The sequence below is a fragment of the Pelodiscus sinensis genome, chromosome 7 (genome assembly GCF_049634645.1).
Source record: "Pelodiscus sinensis isolate JC-2024 chromosome 7, ASM4963464v1, whole genome shotgun sequence".
Taxonomy (NCBI): Eukaryota; Metazoa; Chordata; order Testudines; family Trionychidae; genus Pelodiscus; species Pelodiscus sinensis.
This window is the reverse complement of record NC_134717.1, coordinates 71,896,376-71,918,748: the sequence shown is the minus strand read 5'-3', so window position 1 is coordinate 71,918,748 and position 22,373 is coordinate 71,896,376. Positions and strand designations below refer to the sequence as shown.

Genomic DNA, 22,373 nt, shown 5'->3' with positions numbered 1-22,373 from the left:
AACTACAAGCTAATTTTATAAATGCTTATATTAACCAAGGGCTCAACTCCTCAACTGTTATCTCACTACCATGATAAACTACTTTTTTTTGTAATAAAGTTATTTACAAGCAGCACAGAGTGGCATTACCATTGTGCAGCACTTTATGATTAACAATCATAAAGCAAATCTAAGAAGGATCTAGCTGATGTAAACGTCACATGTAAAATATTAATAATCTTTAAAATATGCAGCATTTAAAGTCTAGTAAGCCTTTCTCAGGGAAAGGGCCGCATTCAGACTTACTGTGTAACCCCATCCACTTAAGTTGACTTATGCCAAGGACAAATTTGCTTTATTGTATTTCTACAAAATACTCCCCTGTCCCCTTTTCATTGTCATGGGCATCCACCTTGACCCCAATGGTCAGTCAATGAAAGCCTCTAACATTTAGACTGTGTTAGCCTTTTGGAGCAGGAACCATCATTTCGTTGTGTGTTTGTACAGCACCTGGCACAAGGGACCCTCAATCTGAAAGAGACATCCCTAGATGTTATATAGAGTTATCAACAATTTCAACCTGGATGTATGTGTGTAAAAATATATATGAGTATCCCTCCCATTGACTAACTATTTCCAGGAAATCCATAGGTAAATTAATGTGCCAAGACTACAAAGCCTTTACAAATTATGCCTTCTAGAGAAATTGCCATCGTGCACTGCAAATGCTACCCATCTCTTTGATAAATCTTAACACCTAACTAATAGAAGCTATTTATATGAGGCTACTGGAACAATACAGAGTGTGCCAAAATATGAAATTTCATTATACACATAGGAGTTCAACTACTTTTCCAAGATTTTTCATACAAATAATTCACATCAAGTGTTTCAAAGAAGTTTTCTGCTCAGTTCATAGTTACAGTAGCAAACATGAAGTGAACACTGCATTGTTTGGTGCATGCTTTGCAGAGGAGTTAAAGGTGTTGATTTCACCCTATAAAGCTCCAAACAGTTTGGAATCTGTGGAGATGAATGAAAGATAAATGACAAATGAAAATATAGCAGCTTTTGTGTAAGTGTGACCAAGTTCACAAATTTTCTTCACCACCAGTCCATTCTTGTCAGTGCTTAGCAGGCAGTGTATATGTCTCTGTGATCTAAAAAGCCAATCTGTTTTATACCCCACAAATCAACCCACACACAGGAAATTAAGAATGAAGGTCAAAACAGCATCTGTAATTCAGCCAGTGGTGCACATGCAATCCAGCATGGGTCCAGAAGAGAACGTTTCTGAATTTACACAAACATTGCATGTGTAAGAGATAAGGAACAATGATGTTAACTAAAGACTGATGAGTAATGAGCTCCACATATGCAAACGTCCAGTCCTTTTTATGGGATCACAAGATACATGAAGCTGAATACTACTACACCAGCCTAATTAGTACTTACATCAGTCATGGCCTGCATACAAATGTGTGCCCTAGGACTCATCCGCTCCACGGAGCAAGTTATGGATCCTGATTTTCTTCATCCTTATGCTGGGTCATGGAAGTTAACACAACCCCACTGCACAAGGCCACAGGCAATGCCAAAAAGATGAAGGTTGGGTTCTTCACATTAAAGTAAAATTATGAAAATCTTGGAGGGGGAGGGAGAGAACCGGAGCTTGCTGGGAGACATTCCCTCCTACAATGGGATAGGCTCCAAGAATGCAAGAGAAGCATGCTAAGGGAGAAGCACCTCTATTATTGTTTTGATTATAATCTCTACTGTACAGCCCACATGATTATATCTCTACTTCTGCACTCATGGCTCACTCACAGTATCATATTTCTATACAAGGTTACAGCTTGGCCCTATACTTACATGTTGAAACAGGTGCCTCAGTAATCTGAGAACCAGTGAAGTTAATTAAGTTTTCCCTGCTCCTTACATTCTGAACAGGACAACCAAAAACTCTCTCTACATTGTTTTTAAGTTTTTCTTTAAGGCTTTGATTTAGCAAAGCATTTATGCACCATGCTCAGGTTTCTTTTAAGTGTGAGCATAAATTCATCCCTATTCAGCAAACCACCTAAGAACATGGGATTTAAACAACTACTTAAATGTTCAGTAGAATCAGGGACTACATGCTCATGATTCAGAAAGTTCTAGGGGTCTGCATACCAAAACTATTATATTTCAGTGGGTTACTTAAGCACCACTGACATGCGCTAGAGACACACTCAAACTCAGCACTATTGCTATTATGGATTGGGGTTATGCACAGCTCTTCTAGATTTTGAAGGATGTATTTGTTCCGAGTAATGGGAAGGTGGAATTTTACAAGCATTCAGTATTGGCTCTCATTGACAGAAGAGGACTTGGCACTCAATGAAGTGGGTCACAAGGTGCAATACATATTTCTAGTTCAAGTTCAAAGACAATAAAAAGCTTTTATGCGTAGCTGTGCCACTCCCTTTGTGTATCTTTTCTGTGCTCTCTAAATTGCAGTAAGTTTTTTTCATGAACTTACAGGCACTGTTCATTTATTACCCATTCTCTTATCTATGAGGCTATGTCTATATTGCAGGCTTCTTTCGGAAGAAGCTTTTTTCGGAAGAGATCTTCTGGAAAAACTTCTTCCGAAAGAGAGCGTCCACCCTGCAAAAGTGCATGGAAAGAGCGATCTGCTTTTTCGAAAGAGAGCATCCAGACTGAATGGATGCTCTCTCCCATGTAAGCTGTGATTGCTATGAATGGAATGGCCACCAGGGCACCTGTGCTTTTTCCTCTTTCCATGGAAGAACTCCCTCTTTCCTGTGCACACACGCCTTTTTGTGAAAAAGCTCCTTCGCAAAAAGGCTTCTTCCTCGTAGAATGAGGATTATCAATGCTGGAAAATCCCCTTTGTTCTTTCAATTTTCTTGTGGAAGAATGCAATTGCAGTGTGGACGGTCCTCAAGTTTTGCCGGAAAAACAGCCATTTTTCCAACAAAACTCTGTAGTGTAGACCTACCCCGAGAGAATTCATTCCTGCGAGTGTCCAGATTCATCATCTAAATCCCATGTTAACAGTTTCCAGCTACAGGTCCTAGTAACCCAGTCATTTTACATAACAGTACAATGTCAGATAGAAATGTGTTCACTAACATTTCTACAAAATAAAGAGTTTTTTACTGTAGAAGATTCATCTGAAACTACACTTTTAACCAGACATTTATCCCTCTGACACTCATTTGATTGTGGCTTGGAACACTGTAGTGAGCAGGGTTGGCCACTCATTGACCCCGAGGAGGAAGAACCCCTCCCTGAGCCTAGGTGGGCTGAGATGGAGCCAGCCCCTTTAAGTCCACAGAGACCTAGGGGAGGGGCAGAAAGTATAAAAGCTGAGCCCAGAAGCTTAGTAGGGGGCCAGCTGTCAGAGGGAGCAGAGGCTTATCCTGAAGATGCTGAAGCGGACAACTGGCCCCGGGCCACCATGCCCAGGCCTTGAGGAGGAGACCCTTTTCTCCCTATGCCTAAACTTGGGACTATACAGACCCTGTGAACCTGCCACTGCCTGGGAACCAGGTACAAACTGAGAGGGAGTCTGGAAGTGGCCCAGGGGAAGCAGGAGATGGTCAGGTGGACCTGATGACCCTTTAAGGTGTGTTAGCAGGCTTCGGAGCGGATTCCCTGCTGACCCCAGTGGATGCCAAGGCTGCCACCACTAGGGCCCTGGGACAGTACACAGTGCAGTAAGGGGGGCCCGTGTCCCCCCTGCCACCCACATACTGAGTGGCAGTCTCCCCCTTCCCAATTGTGCTGTGAAAACTGTTTGCTTGCCCCGCCCTGAACCAGGGCTTGGGCCACCATTTGACTTTGAGAGCTGTTTGTTTGCTGACCCACCCTCTGGCCCCTGGTCTTAAAGGGGCTGCCGGGCTAGGAAGTACAGGCCCAAGCACTGGGCAGAGGCTCAGGACTGAGTGAGAACTTTTACAAACACCAATCCCTTTTTAGTATCTGAATTAACTGTCTTGGGGTATGTCTACACTACAACGTTAATTCGAACTAACTTAGTTCGAATTAAGCGACGAGGAGTCCTGTGGCACCTTATAGACTAACTGAAGTGTAGGAGCATAAGCTTTCGTGGGCAAAGACCCACTTCGTCAGATGCATGTAGATGCATGTCTCATTGCATATTTATTCCTGCCTCTGGAAATTTCCACTTCATGCATCTGACGAAGTGGGTCTTTGCCCACGAAAGCTTATGCTCCTACACTTCAGTTAGTCTATAAGGTGCCACAGGACTCCTCGTCGCTTTTGCAGATTCAGACTAACACGGCTACCCCTCTGATACTTAGTTCGAATTAGTTAATTCGAACTAAGCTAATTCGAATTAACGGATCCAGACTAAAAAACTAGTTCGAATTAGCGTTTTGCTAATTCGAACTAGCATTCGGGCTTAAGGCTGGCCGGAAGCAGTGCCGGCAGGGCATCAGAGGAGAACTTAAGAGCGTGGATATGCTGTCTCGGGCTAGCCGAGGGCTGTGCTTAAAGGGTCCAGATCCCCACCCCGGACAGTCAGTTCTCAGGGGTGCCCCGCTTGCAAAGCAGTCCTGGCTTGGAGTGCCTGGACTACCCACACTGGGCACATCACACCACTCAGCCATCAGCCCGGCTGCACTTGCCGCAGGCTGCCATCTGGGGAGAGGGGGCAATTGGGGGGCTGCAGGAGAGCTTCCACCCCCAGAAGCCCGCAGAGCCAGCCCAGTCCTCCCCATCGGGGGCTCATGCCCCATTCCTCCCTCACCTCCTTCCACTTACCCTTCCCTAGCCCCTCTTCTTGATGTACAAAATAAAGATAACGTGTCTTCCAAAATGGAATCTGTCTTTATTGAACAAAACTGGGGGAGACTGCGAAAAGTAGGTGGGAGAGGGGAAGAGAGAGGCTGGGAGAGGGGAGGGCAACTAAAATGATCAGGGGTTGGGAACAGGTCCCATATGAAGAGAGGCTAAAGAGACTGGGACTTTTCAGCTTAGAAAAGAGGAGACGGAGGGGGGACAGGATAGAGGTCTCTAAAAGCAGGAGTTGGGTGGAGAGGGTGCATACAGAAAAGTTCTTCATTAGTTCCCATAATAGAAGGACTAGAGGACACCAAAGGAAAGGAATGGGTAGCAGGCTTCAAACTAGTAACAGAAAGTTCTTCTTCACAAAGCAAAGAGTCAACCTGTGGAACTCCTTGCTGCAGGAGGCTGTGAAGGCTAGAACTAGAACAGAGTTTAAAGGGAAGTGAGATCAAGTCATGGAGGCTGGGTCCATGGAGTGGTATTAGCCGGGGGTAGGAGTGGTGTCCCTGCCCAAGGCTTGTGGAAGGCTGGAGAGGGATGGCACGAGACAAATGGCTTGGTCACTGTCTTCGGTCCATCCCCTCCAGGGTCCCTAGGGTTGGTCGCTGTCGGCAGACAGGCTACTGGGCTAGATGGACTTTTGGTCTGACCCAGGACGGCCATTGTAAGCTCAGGGTCGGTGGTCTAAGTGGACCCCCTTGATTCTCTTGCACACCTGCTCCTGGGTGGCCAGGCTGGCAGCTCTCCTGCCCTAGACGGCCACTTTCCTGTGCCTAGTGCGGAGATCGTGGACGAGGTCCACGATGTCTGCACTAGCCCAGGCAGGTGCCCGCCTCTTGCGGTCCCGGGCAAGCTCCTGGGAGCCGCCAGCCTGGTCCCGGGAAGAGGGGGAGGGCTGGGGGGCATCGGGTGGGTAGCTCGATCCATGCCAGGTGCAGGGTCTGCTGGCTGGGTGCTAGCAGGCTTGCACCTGGCATGGGCACCGTAGCCAGCCCATGCCCCTTTAAGAGGTCCGGGGCCGGGAGGGGGGCAGACGAGTTTCCCTGGTGTTGGCCAGAGTGGCCACCAGGGAAACCTGGGGAGGGCTAGCCTCCCACTAGTTCGAATTAAGGGGCTACACACCCCTTAATTTGAACTAGCTAGTTCGAACTAGGCTTACTCCTCGTAAAATGAGGTTTTCCTAGTTCGAACTAAGCGCTCCGCTAATTCGATTTAAATTCGAACTAGCGGAGCGCTAGTGTAGCGCCTATTAAAGTTAATTCGAACTAATGTCCGTTAGTTCGAATTACCTTTGTAGTGTAGACATACCCTTGGGGACTGTATGAAAGCAGAAATAAATACAGCAAATCATCATCATTTACAAGTGTCCCTTCTGAGAGACACTGGAAGGAAATGCAGAATATGTATTGCATACCATTTTCACTATTGTCAGAAGTTACCTTTTGCAGAACAGAACATTCCTATGCCCCGTGGTGCCTTCCCCTTTCTTCTGCTGCCCTGCCCCCCTCCACTCAGCTCAGCACAAGCTCCTTCCTTTCCTCACCCCCACCTCCTCCTTAGTTCTCCCCCTGCCCCTTCCCTCACCTTCTGACACCTGCACCTGCCGGGTGGGGAAGCATGGCAGACAGCTGCCCTGTGTGCCAGGGCTGGAGCCAGGACTGCGGTGCTATTTTTAGGCTCCAGCTCTGGCAGCTCCAACTCCAGCAGCCGCCATTCAGGCTGTATGGTGACTGCCCGGCTGTTCCTGGGGTGGGCAGTCACCCACCACACGGCTGTGGCCCCCAGCCCACAGAGCAGCTGGAGCTGCAGCTGCATGGCTCTGCTGAGGAGTGGGAGGAATGAAATTCTTGGTGCATGCTCGCAGAGGCAGGCCCCTTACAGGGAACCCTGATCACAAATCTTTCATTCTTCAAAGCTGGTGTAACTCAACTCTGTGGAAAGACTGAGGAATTAAATCCTTCTGCATATTTTATTCATTTATTTTTATTTCCGCACTTAAGCGGTGTCTGAATAACATGGGTGGACAGCAAGCTTCAGCGCTGTAGCACCAAGTTAGCACAGAGTCACTCTAAGATCTGGATTGCTCTCTCTTATGGGTGCTTCCTGCCTGATACTCTGAACAGGAGCCAAGCAGCTGGAGTTACCTGGGGGGTAGGGTTGCCAGATGGTTTCAACAAAAATACCGGACACACTTGACATTACACCTTATTTAGAAAATACCGGACATTTATATTTTCTCAATTTGTTTCCTGAACAGAAAGCTGAAATACTGGACTATGCAGTTCAAAACCGGACACCTGGCAACCCTAGGCTATGTCTAGACTGCAAACCTCTTTCGAAAGAGAGCGTCTAGACTGCACGTTGAACTTTCGAAAAAGCGGCTTGCTTTTTGGAAAGAAAGCATCCAGTGAGTCTGGATGCTCTCTTTCGAAGAAGCCCTATTTACATTGAAGAACGCCTTCTTTCGAAAGAGGAACTTTCGAAAGAAGGCGTTCTTCCTCGTGAAATGAGGTTTACCGCCATCGAAAGAAAAGCCGCGTTCTTTCGATTTAATTTCGAAAGAACGCGGCTTGAGTCTGGACGCAGGGGAAGTTTTTTCGGAAAAAGGCTACTTTTCCCGAAAAAAACCCTGAGTCTGGACACAGCCCTACTGGGGGGAAAGGGAAGGGGACAGAGGAGCCTTATTTTAAAGCAGCCCAACAAAACATGTGGCTGCTGCCAGCAAGAGGGGAGGGGAGGGAAGGGGACAGGGGACACAGAGCTGCCTGGCCAGCTGCCGAGGCTTTTTTTTTTTTTTTTTTAAATAGCTTCCACTCTCCCCCACCAAGCCCACCCACTTACCTTTTTCCACTTCCAGATACAGCTTCAGGAGCACTATGGAAGAACTACCTCATTAGTGCCGGGCTGCAGGCACGCTGCTAACGAGGTGGGCGGGTCTTAAATTCTTCCTGCGTGGCCGTGCAAGCGCTCAGCCTACCGGGAACTATGGAGGCCACACAGAACATGGGGCTCTTACAGGGGTAGCCCAGGCCATAATCTGGCCCTTACTAAAGTTATTTCAAAGAGCTACTATTTCCCCCATGCAAACGCGCCGAGTAGGAAACTCAACGGTGTGTGACGGAGTCAGATCCAAAGGCTACACGCAGCAGAGGGGAGGGATGTGAGCTCAGACTGAGGAGATCTGTTTCCATGGTAACAGGGAGGGTCTGGTCTAGAACCCGCACAGGTAATCAGGGGCAGTGGAACACCTGGAGCCAGGCCTAGAGTCAGGCCAGCCTGGGCTGATTAGGACCCCCGGGGTTAATTAGGGAAACCAGTTGAGACCCCTATGAAAGGAGGTTGCCTGCAGTTTGGTGGAGGATGCAGCTGAGAGGATGAAGGGAAGTGCTGCTGGGAGAAGGAGGAAAACAGGCAGCAAGTGGACACTAGGGGGATGAAGTGAAGAGAAGGAAGGTGCTGGGAAAGGTGTGAGGAAGTAGCTCAGGGGCCTTGGAGCTGTCTTATAGCAGATGTTGGGGACTCACATAGGCTGGAACTCATTTCCAGGGCCCTGGGCTGGAACGCAGGGTAGAGGGTGGGCCCGGGTCCCCCCCAACACCTACCTTCCCATTTCCACTTGGGGCAGAGCCTGTGGAGTTTATTCTCCCCATATATCATCTTCTGGCCAGTGATGAAAAGAGCTCAACAATCAGCAAACTAAAGCCCTAGGTGTGGTGCCTAAAACTGAGGGGCTGCTGTGAGCCTCTGAGACAAGCAAATCTGCTTGAAAGCGCAGGACCCACCGAGTTTAAATAGGAACTTTGTGACAACTGAAACAACTGTTTCTAAAGGATGAGCGCTGTCTGTCAACGTTATCGGGCAACATGACGAAGAAACTTGTTTGGAAAAGATTGCACAGACAATCCTCCTCTGTTTTGAAAGCAAGAGATCAGTTTTCTTCAAGTACCAAGATCTACAGCGTATCATAATATTGGACTGGAATGGGGATTTCCATTCACAGGGAGAAAAAAAAGGCACAATGTTTCTCATAGGCCCATTACAGAAGGGCAGCTGGATTAAATCTACAAAGATGCTAACTCTTTGATATACAATTTGAGTAAAATATTTCAACACCCTGCAAGTGAAACTTAGATGCAGCATAAATCATAAAGATAAGAAACTTGAATCAGTCCATTGGGATTTTCTAATCCCAAGTAACAGCATCCTCTAAAAGTGCAATTCCCGACACAGGCTTCAGTCCAGCAAACTAAACACACATCAGACTGTAAATCTGTAATCCCATGTGTTTAAAATGCACATGCTTAAGTACTTGCTGAAACTGGGTTATAACTAGGGCAAATGTCACAGACCATTGAGTTCTCCACTTTTTCAGTACACCCCAACCTCAGAGTTACAAACACCTTTGTAATGGAGATTGTTTGTAACTCTGAAATGTCCGTTTCTCAGAACAAAATGTTATGGTTGTGCTTTCATATTTACAGCTGACTTACCAGAGCTTTAAAACTTTACTATGTAGAAGAAAAGTACTATTTTTAACCATCTTAACCATTTCCTTACCTTATCAAATTTTTATTTAGGAATATCAAACAATTTAAAACTTCAATCACAACTAATTACACTGTTAACAACAGAATACCTTTTTATATAAATATTTTTGGATGTTTTCCACATTTTCATGTATATTGATTTCAGTTACAATTTACAAGTACTATAGTTCAATCTCTTTATCATGAAAGTTGAACTTACAAATATAGAATTAGGTACAAAAATAATTGAATTAAAAAATAAAATAATATAAAACTTGAGAGCCTACAAGTCCCCTTAGTCCTACTTCTTGTTCAGCCAGTCAATCAGACAACAGGTTTGTTCACATTTGCAGGAGATAATACTGCCTGCTTTTTATTTACAACATCACCTGAAACTGAGAACAGGAGATTGCATGGCATTGTTATAGAGTTGCAAGATATTCAGAGTCATAGGTCTACTTGTGCTTCAACCACCATTCCAGAGAACATGCATCCATGCTGATGATGGAGTTGTTTGATCGCTACGTAAAGCAGAGAAGACCCACGCATGTTCATTTTTGGTCAGATGCCACCAGCAAATGGTTGATTTTTTTTTTTTTTGGCAGTTCAGGTGTTCCTTTTTTTAAAAGATGTCTGAAAGCATACTCCTCACCCCATCCTGTCTCAGATTTAGAAGGCACTTCAGATTTATAAACCTTGGGTTGAGTGCTATAGCGATCTTTAAAAATTTCACATTGGTACCTTTTTTGTGTTTTGTCAAATCGGCAGTGAAAGTTTTCTTAAAATAAACAACATGATAGGTCATCATCCAAGACTGCTATAACATGAAATAGATGGAAGAATACAGATTAAAATACAGAGCAGGAGACATACAATTCTCCCCCAACGACTTCAGTCACAAATGTAATTAACACATTTTTTAAAATGAGTGTCACCTCATCAACATGGAAGCATGTCCACTGGAATGGTGGCCAAAACATGAAGGGGCATATGACTGTTTAGGCTGACACATAAAGACCTTGTAATGCAGGTTACAAAAGTGCCATTAAAATGTTTAGTGTCATTTTCAGGTGACATTGTAAATAAGAAGCAGACAGCATTATCTCCCCTAAATGTAAACACATTTCTTTCCTTAGCAATTGGCTACACAAGAAGTAAGGTTGAGTGGACTTCTAGGCTCTAAAATTTTACACCGTTTTCTGTTTTGAGCGCAGTTATGTAACTACAAAAAAAATCTACATTTGTAAGTTGTGCTCTCACTATAAAAAGAGAGCATTATGGTACTTCTGAGGGGAACTGAAAAATACTGTTGATTTTGCTTATCATTTTTACAGTGCAAATATTTGTAATAAAATCATGTAAGTGAGCACTGTTCACTTTGAATTCTGTGCTGTGCCTGAACTCAATATATTTGGAAATATAGAAAATTGAGAAGTTTTCACTTACTTCATTTACATGATTGAGGATAAAGAACAGAGCCAAACCCTATCTGCCATTTGCAGGCATAACTCCCACTGACCTCATTTCCATGGAACGATCAGATACTGTTTCTCAGAAACTGACCAGATGACATCCATGCTCTATGGCAATCCCGCATTCAAATCCTATGCTGAAATGTGTCCAGAAAAGTAATTGCTTGATAATGACCAGGTCGAATGGTTAACTGGGGATGAGCTACACATCTTTAAACATTGTATTACAAACAGAATCACAGAAATTACTTTCCCAGTCCACTGACCTGTCAACCTTTAGGCCAGTGATCACCAACCAGTAGATCAGTATCTACCAGTAGATCTTGGATCCTCTGATTGGTGATCCTGACCAGTTTGGCCGGGAAGTATCAAGTGCTGGCACTTCAGTTGCCTCTCAACCTACTGTCATGCTGCTCCTGCCCTCTGCCTTGGAGCTGCCCTTTGGGAGCCTCCTGCTTGCTGTGCAAGGTGTGGGAGGGAGAAGGCGGGGGGGGGGGAACGCTGATGCCTCCTCCCCCCCACTTCTGTACCCTATCTCCACACGGAGAGAAGAGGATAAAGGTAGCTTGGCAATGCAAATCTCTCTCACTCTCATATATCTCCTGACCCAACACGTACATGGTAGGTTGTTACTACTTTTATTGCTTGCAAAGTTGGTTATTTTGAGTGTTTGACTGGCCTGTGTATGGCCAGGGGCATCAGAAAGTGTTGCGGGAGTGCTGGAAGCCGGTCGGGCGGGGGGGGGGGGCAGAGGGAGTGCTCGGGTCAGCCATGGCTTCAACAAAGGGTGCTGTATGGCATGGGGCTAGCAGGACAGTCCTGGTGCCACAAGCCCTTTCCCTTCTGCTACAGCTTTGCAGGAGAAGGAGAACATTGGAGTTCTCAGGTGTGTGACCAGAGCAGCCACAAGTGCAACTGTGAGAGGCCTCCGGAGGCCAATTATTTTGAAATAGCAGCAGCAGCTGAGCATCCATACGAAAGCTATTTCATAATAACAATTTCAAAATAAGCGTTATTCCGCATGATAAATAGGAATTATTATTTCAAAATAACAGGCTTGGTGGTGTGGACACTCCGCTTGTTATTTTGAAATAATCCCCTAGTATAGACCAGATCTTAGAGACTACCAGATTTATTAGGGCATAAAACTTTTTGTGTGTAAAACTCATTTCATCACATGCCTCTCCAGTTCATCAGATGAAGTGGGTTTTACCCACAAAAGCTTATGTCCTAATAAATCCGGTAGCCCCTAAGGTGCCACAGGACTCTAAGCCCTGGTCTACACGAGAGATTTATTTTGAAATTACCCCCACTTAGGTTGAATTCATAAGCAGAGCGTCCACACTACCAAGCCCATTATTTCGAAATAAGGGGCAACTTATTTTGAAATCTGCTGTCCTGCTTTTCTCAGGAAATGTCGCTAATTTCGAAAGTTATTTCAAAATTGAGTTAGTGTGACACTCCAATGATGCTATTGTGAAATAATTACTCCCCGGAGTATTTTGAGCAAATTACTCTCCAGTGCTTCTTGGGGCTCTAAGTCAAAGTAGCACGTCCACACTAACTAATAATTTCCAGGTTTCCCCATAATGGGGACATGCTATTTTGATTTTGTAAAATCGGGAGTTAAGTTGAATTTAGCTATTTTGAAATAATTTCCTAGCATAGACATGGCCTAACATGGCTATCCCTCTGAAACCTGTCTCTAATTAATGTACAGGCAGTCCCCGGGTTACGTACAAGATAGGGACTGTAGGTTTGTTCTTAAGTTGAATCTGTATGTAAGTCGGAACTGGCGTCAGCCGCTGCTGAAACTGATCAGTTTCAACCGCGGCTGAATCTGGATGCCAATTCTGACTTACATACAGATCCAACTTAAGAAACCCAGGCGTCCCCAAGTCAGCTGCTGCTGAAACTGATCAGCGGCTGATTCCAGGAAGCCTGGGGCAGAGCAACTCTGCCTGGGGCTTCCTGTAGTCAGCGCTGGTCAGTTTCAGCAGTGGCTGACTTGGGGACACCTGGGGCAGAGCAGCTGGGGTACTGCTGGGTTGCTCCAGTAGCGCGGCTCCTCGGCTCCACTGGAGCAACCCAGCAGCACCCCAGCTGCTCTGCCCCAGGCGTCCTGATTCAGCCGCTGCTGAAACTGACCAGCAGCGGCTGAATCAGGACGCCTGGGGCAGAGCAGCTGGGGTGCTGCCGGGTTGGTCCGGAGCAGCGCCCCCAGCTGCTCTACCCCAGGGGTAGGCAAGAAAAGCCTGGTCTTCTGGGGGGGGCACTAGCTGCACCCCCCCCCCCAGCAGACCAGGGGGACAGAAGCAAAGCTGCAGAGCACGCCCGCAGCGGGACAGCCCAAGCGCGCCCGGGCTGTCCCACTGCGGGCGTGCTCCGCGGCTTTGCTCCTGTCCCCCTGGTCTTTTGGGGGGGTCCAGAAAAGCCGCTGGACCCCCCCAGCAGACCAGGGACACAGAGCAAAGCCGCCGCCTGGGCGGCTTTGCTCGTTTGCCCGGGAGCAAAGCCGCCCAGGCAGCGGCTTTGCTCGGGTGTCCCTGGTCTGCTGGGGGGGTCTAGTGGCTTTGCTGGACCCCCCCAGCAGACCAGGAGGACAGGAGCAAAGCCGCCCAGGCGGGGGGAGTCCCGCAGCCTGGACAGCTTTGCTCCGGGGCAAACGAGCAAAGCCGCCCAGGCAGCGGGACTCCCGCCGCCTGGGCGGCTATGCTCGGGTGTCCCTGGTCTGCTGGGGGGGGCCAGCAGACCAGGGAGACCCGGAGAAGCTTTTCTCGTCCCGGGAGGACAAGCTCAGACAGTCCTCCACTCCATGTCTCCAGGCTCTATGCCATTTTCCCAGTAGCTGCAAGGGGAACCCAGACCTTGGGTTCCAATGAGGGTCCCTATACCCAGCAATCAAGAAGAGTACAGTCCTGCTTCTGTTTCCCTCAACTTCTTCCTACCCAAACTCTCTCAGACTTTCCATCCCATAACTTCTCCAGGTTTACTTTGATTTCCAGGGCTAGAATCCCTGGGTTTATTCTCCCCATCAGGTTTTCTCCACATCACCTCTCAGTTCCTAGGGAGAGACTGCAGGCTTCCACCCTACACTCCCCTTCCTGCTCTTACTTCCAGGCTCTAAGCCTAGCCCACCTCCTTGTCCAGTTGGGCTTCATCTGCCATTAGGCCTTTAACAACCCTGGTTCCCCTCCAAGTGCAACAGGTTAGCTGGCCCCTTCTGGCCCTCATTAGCCTTCCCAGGACTCATGGGGGGGATGCACTGCATCATACCATCCTATTGCAGACATTATAATGCAGTGGTGGGCAACCTCTTGCCCATCGGGGTTCTGCGTGCATCCCATGAGACATTTTGCTTATAGCTGTCCATGTGCATGGCTGTCAGATTCCTCTGGTTTCTGTTCAAATAGGGTTTTTCCTCCAGTATTATTAAAGTGATACACACCTAAAGGAAAGGCACATGACGTGACTGTAGAGCCATGTGCTCCCTCTGTGTCCCATCAAAGTGCTGCTCTGGTTCAACTGGCATGCCCGCAAATTCTAGGCATGCAAGCACAGTCAGCAAAACTACCTTATTCTGGGAGTGGTTACAACAATCTCGTGGCCCACTAAATTGATGAAAGGACACTGTTGTGAACGATTCGTTAGCCTGGGGTGCCCATCGTTGCTATTATGTGTAATACGTTAGTATGGTAAACACTGACTTTCTAATGGCAATCACTGTATTAGTTTATCCAAATTCATCACACTACCACTGCTGGATTGCTCCCTACAGCACCACTCTCCAGTATTTATTTAGTTCTAAATGACCCAAGTGATTGATCTGTGACTACTTCCCTACTTAGAGAATTCCAAAATCTAATTGTTCTCAGTGACTAAAAGAAAAGTAAGCTCCATTTCCCCACCCCACCCCCTCAAAAAATGGAACTTGATTTTCCCTTTTAATTTCATCCATTGGTCTTCGTCACAGCCCCATGCAAGCATAAACTGATTATAATCAACACTTTCATGATAAAGACTTTAATCTGTTAGTAAGTAATCTGTGACTATCACATTCAGTTTATTTATGACTAGTCAAGACATCTGATCAGAATTATTCTCGGCTGCTTTTGTTAAAGTCAGACTTGACCCATAGTCTGAAAAGGTCCAATAAATAATACAGCCTCTAGGATTTGGAGGGGTTTTAGGTCTGACCCAATTTACAGTGAATTCCAGCAAGATGATGGGATAGGTGCAGACTAAAATATACTTGAAGACTCATTGACTTCCAGAAAATATTGATGAATTTGAAATGGACCACCTTATTTTAAATTCTCATGTGCTTTCAGAAAACTCCACTGAAACAGGATACTAATCACTCAGATAATCTACCTCTATGAAATATTATCTAAGAAAGTAATATACAGTACATTGTACTTTCTCTAGACCACTACCTCTTCCCAGACTGTCAGAGTAATTCTGAAAAGTCCTGAACATAAATGAACAAATTTTGCATTCAGTTACACCCATATAACTCATGACTTTTGTAAGGTTTCACAGATGAAACTGAGGTCAGAATTTGGCCCAATGTATTATTTTGTTACCAGAGCTCCCCCTGCCAGAAGGCAAATTCTGAAATACAATAATGAACTGAGTTCTGTTTTATTTTGGGGTTTTTTTGTTTTGTTTTCTTACAGCACATTTCTTTGGAAACAACTATGGGAACATAGTACCAGATAAAAGGCCTCATGAAAACTGTAGCCAGGGGAGTTATGATACATTGTGCTGCACGGTGTGACTTACTACAGTCACATGTATCAATTAATAATAAAGTTCACACAATGACTAAAAACATTACAGAGCAATAGAACACGCAAAACAAGCTGCTTTTTCTGTAACTGATGACCAGGGATCAGTTATTACAAGCCAAAGGTTAATTCCCTTTCCATTTAACAATTCTCTAATGAGGGAGTGTGTTAACATTGAATATATATGTAGTAATATACAATTTGTCTCTGCTATTAACTAGAAATGGGCAAAAACTAGAAACAAATTTGAATCATTGCAGATTTCAAAAGTGAAAGATTTGGATTTAATTGCCAGAATCCAAAACCACCCTTGCTCTTCAGATTCCAGTTTGAATTCACTCAGAAAAGAGCTTAGTTTCCCTGTTCAGGTCCAAATGAGCCAAAATCTTGCTTAGAACATTCAGTTGTGCACGATTTCTGTTCTCTCTAAAAGGGCGTCAACACAACCAAAACTGAATCCTAGATCCAGCCTTACCCATTAATTTTAATTAAAACCTCATGCAAATCCAATCTCTTCACCCCATTTCAGTTTATATTGAACCATTTGGGGAATGCAGATTATATGTATAAACATTTATTAGTATGTTATACCAGTTCCTATTCATTCAATCAGTCTGGCTTTTTTATACTGTCCTTGTGGGCTATATTAAAAAAAGCATTTAGAAAGACATATTCCAAACATCAAAGGAGAGTTAGGCACAAAAACTTCCCCCAAAGTCTCATTTCTCTAACCCTTAACCCCTCACCCTGACACACATACACACTGTAAGTGCTATCTAAAGTTGAAAATGACAGAAGACATATGCTACATATGAGATTCACGACTCCCCAGACACAGACCAAGAATACATATGCTGCGTCTCTGGCTTTTATGTGGAAAGGATAACTTAATAAAAGAGATTTCCATGGGTTTAAAAAACAACACCCTTCTGGATCTTTGTTTAATTGTTTTCACAAACATAACAGAACTTCACATAAGGATGGGCAAAGTCTGTTCAAATAACCTTCACTAGATAGAAGCAAATCACAATGGGAGCAGGAAAATGTTAAAAGGAAGCATGCGAAGTTCCCACGTAGTCCAAGGGGTTTGAATTACCTAGAGCTAAGCAGTGGCTTTCCTAGTGGCCTTGTGCAGGCTGTACTACTAATGGCAGATTGCTTCTGCCATCCTCTGATTCCTCCAGACAGTGGGGATTACGGGCACAACTCAGCAGCAAGTCTTCTCCAGCGCAGGCACAGCCTATTTCCCCTGTTGTGCCAGTAAAGCTATTCTAGCTGGTGCACTGGAGGGGACAAAGCCAGCCATTGTTTTTTTTCCCCATCCACACACATAGGCTGGAGAACGCAATGAATAGCTCAGCAGAGTAGAGCCCTGCAAATCCGTGGTTATCTGCTTTATATCTGTGTGTATCCGCATTTGCGGAGGTGGATGTGGATAGCTGCAGCTCATTTTTGCAGATATGGATGCAGATACAAATTTTGTATCTAGAATCCTACAAATCTTCAGATATCCATTTATATATCCACAACCATCCACGTAAGCTGACCATTTATTCCTACCCTTTGTTTCCTGTCTTTTAACCGGTTATCAATCCATGAGAGGACTTTCCCTCTCATCCCATGACAACTTAATTTACTTAAGAGCCTTTGGTGAGGGACCTTGTCAAAGGCTTTCTGGAAATCTAAGTATACAATATCCACTAGATCCTCTTTCTCCCCCTTGTTTGTTGACCCCCTCAAAGAACTCTAGTACATTAATAAGGCATGATATCCCTTTACAGAAACCATGCTGACTTTTCCCCAACAAATTATGCTAATCTATGGATGCACTGGAGAAAGTCTAGTGGAGGGCAATGAAAATAATTAGGGGTCTGAAGCACATGACTTAGCAGGAAAGGCTGAGGGATTTGGGCTTATTTAGTCTACAGAACAGAAGAGTGAAGAAGGACTTGATAGCAGCCTTCAAATACCTGAAGAGAGGTTCCAAAGAGGATGGAGAGAGGCTGTTCTCAGTGGTGACAGATGATAGAATGAGGAGCAATGGTCTCAAGTTGCAGTGGGGGAGGTCTAGGTTGCATATTAGGAAAAACTATTTCCCTAGGAGGGTGGTGAAGCACTGGGATGGGTTCCCTAGGGAGGTGGTGGAATCTCCATCCCTAGAGGTTTCTAAGTCCCATCTTGACAAAGCCCTGGCTGGGATGATTTAGTTGGGGTTGGTCCTGCTTTGGACAGGGGGTTGGACTCAATGACCTTCTGAGGTCTCTTCCAACCCTAGGATTCTATGTAAGGAGAGCCTTTGTATCGATTCTTGTCTGCAATCTGAGCCCAGACTTGTATAAGCCACTGCAGGGTCTCACACTAATCCCTTAGGCACGTCACTGGGCATCCCCCAGTTCTACAGATTGCTATCTATCTTTTTTCTCTTTCCTTGAATGATTACTCAGCCCGCTTTTAATCCCTCATCATAGTGCTTATGCTCCAAGCAACTGTGCATTAGTTACTCCATTAGATTCTGTAAGGTGATCAAACATTTTATTGAAGACCAGTTATGTTACATCCTAAAGCACACCCTTGAACCTCCAATTTTGCAATTAGATCCAAAAAAAGACAGATCACGTCTGCCTGTCACCATTTATTCTTTACCAACTCAGGCTGTGTATTGCTTTTTGATCTCCTGCAGACCTCATCTCTTGTATGAAGGGCAAAATGCCAAAAAATTGCCTTTCTACAGCACTGTAAGGGTGCATCTACACAGCACCCTTAACTCAAAATAAGCTATACAATTTGCACTATGCAAATTGTGTACCTTATTGCAATGCTAGTTCACAAGAGCTTGTTTTGTAAATTGGCACTGTCTACACAGCGCCAAATTTCAAAATAACTTCCTATTCCGAAATTCCTCTTAACCCTGTGGAACGAGGGTTATCAAGATGTCGGAATAAGCCTCCTGAATGAGGGTTATCAAGATGTCGGAATAAGCCTCCTGTCATTTCAAAATCTATTTCGAAATAACAGGCTGCTTCAATAGACACAGAATAGCTATCCAGTATCCCGAGATAGTTCCACAGTGTAGACATACCTTGTTGATTTAACAAGCCCTTTCAATCTGACCATCTTTTTCTCTCTTTTATTGTTTTGAGGATGGGAGTGTGGAGGGGCTCTTTGACATGTTCAGTACATAAACCATTTCTGTTTCACCTTTTATTTTAAAATGGTGGGCTTTATACATGATTGATACTTGCTCCTCAGAAACAGCTGAATACAGAGATACTTGGTTGTGATTAAAAGATAAAGTGAAAAATCTTCTTCCTATCCTGGTGTCCTATTATATTGAGCATCATTAGTGGGCACCTCTATAGTGAGTCTCAAGGTCTTTTACATTTTTCAATAAGGCATTAATCATTAATGGCAAAATTGTCCCTTATCCCACATACTTGGGCAGAGGAGTAAGTGGGCATAGATTGCCCCCCAAATTGCCTGGTGTGGGTTAGTTTGCTGTAAGAGCACTGTCTAGAAAGACATCAGCATGCACACAGTTGCAACTCATACAGGTGGGCAGAAACCTTGCCTCTGACCCCCATAGCACACTGGACAGTGAAGCTGGGCTGATGCACAGAACGGTAGCAAATTACTTCCCTCCTGGAACAAATGGGGAGGGCCAGAAAGAGAATTCACTGTTCCCTCTTTGGTCTGCTTCTGTTATTCATCGTCCCTCAATTATTCCCTCTTTGGTCTGCTTCTGTTATTCATTAGGGGTCTTAGCTCCAGGACCCAGCATGAGCCGGAACTGAGCCAGGCTGCCTGCCCGCCTAGCTCCTAATACACTTTAAATGCAGAACTGCAGAAGGGGCAGATCCAGAACCTAGTATAAACCGGGACTGAGCCAGGCTGCTGGCCAGCCTGCTAAAAAATTTATTGGCAAGGGGTGGGCAGGAAATGCGTGTAGTCTATAGCATTAACCTATAAGCTTTTGTTTATCAGTTAATCGGATAATCGACTACACTATTACATCCCTGGTATAAACTATACCAGCAAAGCACTCTTTTTAAGCTCTGTCTACACTGGGAGTTTTTGCCAGTATTAGAATACCTGCATAGTCTATACTAGAAAATGCTCAGCAGTATTACTAAGTCCCACTCAACCTCACATTAAAGATTCCTTACATTTTAATCCTAAAATTGGAAAAAGTAACAACCTTTTACTAATTTGGAGGGCAGAGTATTAATGTGTTGGGGGGGGGGATTTCCTTTAAGCAATCTTTTTCCAAAATATAGTTAAAATTTGGAGCAAGAAAAGGTGTATTCTCCTCTCACTGTTCACACAACTCTTAATGATATTAAAGAAGAATATCCTTCATGTACTGAAGTGAGAAAGCCTTCTCAGACTGTTAACTGTGCTCTTAAAAAGTAAAGTAATCCATTAGAGAAGTTCAAAGTACTACAAATTACATCCTTGGCAGTAATGTCAGCATGTATGCTCAGCACCTTTAATACTAATTAAGGGCATCCAAGTCTGCAACTTGTTTAGTACATTATTTATGTTGGGTTTTTGCTTTCATGATTAATAGGGTCAGGAAAGACTGTTCAGAGCCAATAATGGCTTGTGTTAACCACGGGGAGCCCACTCAACTCTTTTCGTCGCAGTCATGGCTACACTAAAAAACAAGCACCATTTACAGTGTTTCTGAGTGCAGAGCCCAGGATGGTTCATCTTGCCAAGATTCGTTCAAGCAGTGGAAGTGAGTGATAATGTAATTTAAAAACAAAATGCTTGTTCACATTACGAGGAAGTGGACTATTTTCCATATTAAACTAGCCACACATTTTACAGATCAAAATTAATCCAGAAAATGTGTTTTTCTTACACATGTGCCTGTTCAACTGACTGTACGATTACAAACCAGATTCTCAGCTGATGCAAGTGTGCACATCTCCAGTGAATGGAGCTATGCTGATTTATACCCACAGAAAATCAAGCCGATGGAATTTCTACATGCATTGTATGTTTAAATGTTTAGCTGTAAATCTGTGTGCAGGTTACAATTCTACACAGCACATTTCTCCATGCTAACTGGGGCCAAAAGGAAATACGCTGTTCCCTTTTCTACTTCTAACACGGTCCTATTCATTATACTTTTCTCAGAGCTAAATGGCAACATCTGTTGTGGTCATTTTCTCCAAAAATGTACAAAGACTACTGCAATTGCTGGAACATAGTGTACACTGATGTTGATCACAGGAAACATTATGATCTCCATAGAAATAAAGCCATTTCATCTCTTCCCTTGAAACTGTATTAACATCTCCTCACCCACGCATATCTGAACCATGAGACTTGATCCAATAGAATAGTATGTCCACTCAAAGTAATTCTTTCCTTCTAAGCACAGTTCATCAAATCAAGGCATCAAAATTGCTAAGCCAGAAACAGAAGGCTGGCTCATCCTTTCAGTAACCCAGTAAAGATGCACAAATCTCCTATACACCTATGCAATGTATTGTCATTTTACCCAGAAAGGTAAACTAAACCTTTATTAACTACAGGCTATACTTGTTCTCTTAAGAAAAAGGACCAAACCAGCACTCATTCATTCCCAGTTCATGCACATGGAGGGCCAAATTCAATCAGCAAGCTAAGCAGGTGAAACTCCTGTTGCTTTTAATGCTATTTATACATATTCATGCCAGAACTGAATGTAGTTCCAAACAAGACTTAATAGTCTATATTCAGTGCCCAGATGAAAGTCAGCTTTCCCAGGTTCGTTTAAGATATTATTTGTGTCTGCTCAAAAAATAAAAATACACACAGTAATAGAGCAGTGTAGCAAAAACTCACTCTCTCATAAAATTTGCTTCAGGTGCATAAATATTCTGCCATTCTTTACTACTTACAGTAGTCTCAAAAGTGCCCAAAGCCTGTGTTTTTATAATGTTCGCCAATTTCCAAATCTCATTTGAGTTGAATGTGAATCTCTAAATTCTTCAAGGAAATTATATTCTCTAGCAACAAGTTAAGTGGCTCACTTTCACACTGCTTAAGGCTAAGGAAGTTAAAATATAGTCTGCCTACTCAAAACCATTCCCATATGAGTGAGGTTTGTTTTTAAGAACTGAGCCAGATTCTCCACTTGTGTAAACTGACTTCAATGGAACTAAATCCATTTATACCAGCAGAAGATCTGGACCATCATATTCAATTGTGATTCCTAGTGAGAACCTATTTCTAAAGCATCTAACGGTTCCTAAAGCATCACTTAGCTCAGAATTTTCTTTAAAAATTACCAATAATTGGTTAAGTGATTCAAAGCCTTTCTAATTTTCCTAAGAAGGAAAAAAAACCCCAGTGTTTCTCTCTCCAAGAATTAGTCACAATAGTCACACTGCTAATTTTGGCACATTTTCTGGTTATTTTACAACACGGTCTCAACTGCATTATGCAATCATTTCATTGGTTTCAACTGTTTCACTTGGCAGTCAGATATATTATGAAATGATGTAATCTCTTGGTAAAAACTGGAACTAGAACAAGGTTAGATTTTCAGTGGATATCTAATCCTAAAATCAGTAGCAATGTGAAAATAGAAATCTTCATTCTGGAAATCTATTCCCTCTACTTCTCACTCACATACCCCTTCATGAGCACTGTGCTATCAAACTTGAGCACACTTTCTACAAGAAAAAATGCCTCAAGGGCAAGAGCTGAATTTTATTTAAAATGGTGAAGTATGTTAGCATCCAAATTACTTTGTGTCCAGCACAAGATGTCAACGCATGACACACAATAAATAC

General features: G+C 44.2%; 1 protein-coding gene across 8 annotated transcripts in view; it reads right to left on the bottom strand.

Moving 5' to 3' along the window:
- The window catches only part of PLCL1 (phospholipase C like 1 (inactive)), a 322,644-nt gene that overhangs the window by 156,115 nt on the left and 144,156 nt on the right, over positions 1-22,373 (bottom strand). The window contains exon 1 of one of the 8 annotated variants that reach the window (XM_025182042.2): positions 7,639-9,364. The exons of the other annotated variants lie outside the window; for them this stretch is intronic. The gene's annotated coding sequence lies outside the window, so the exon portion shown is untranslated. Of the gene's footprint in view, positions 1-7,638; positions 9,365-22,373 lie in introns of those variants that run through there. 8 annotated transcript variants of the gene reach the window in all.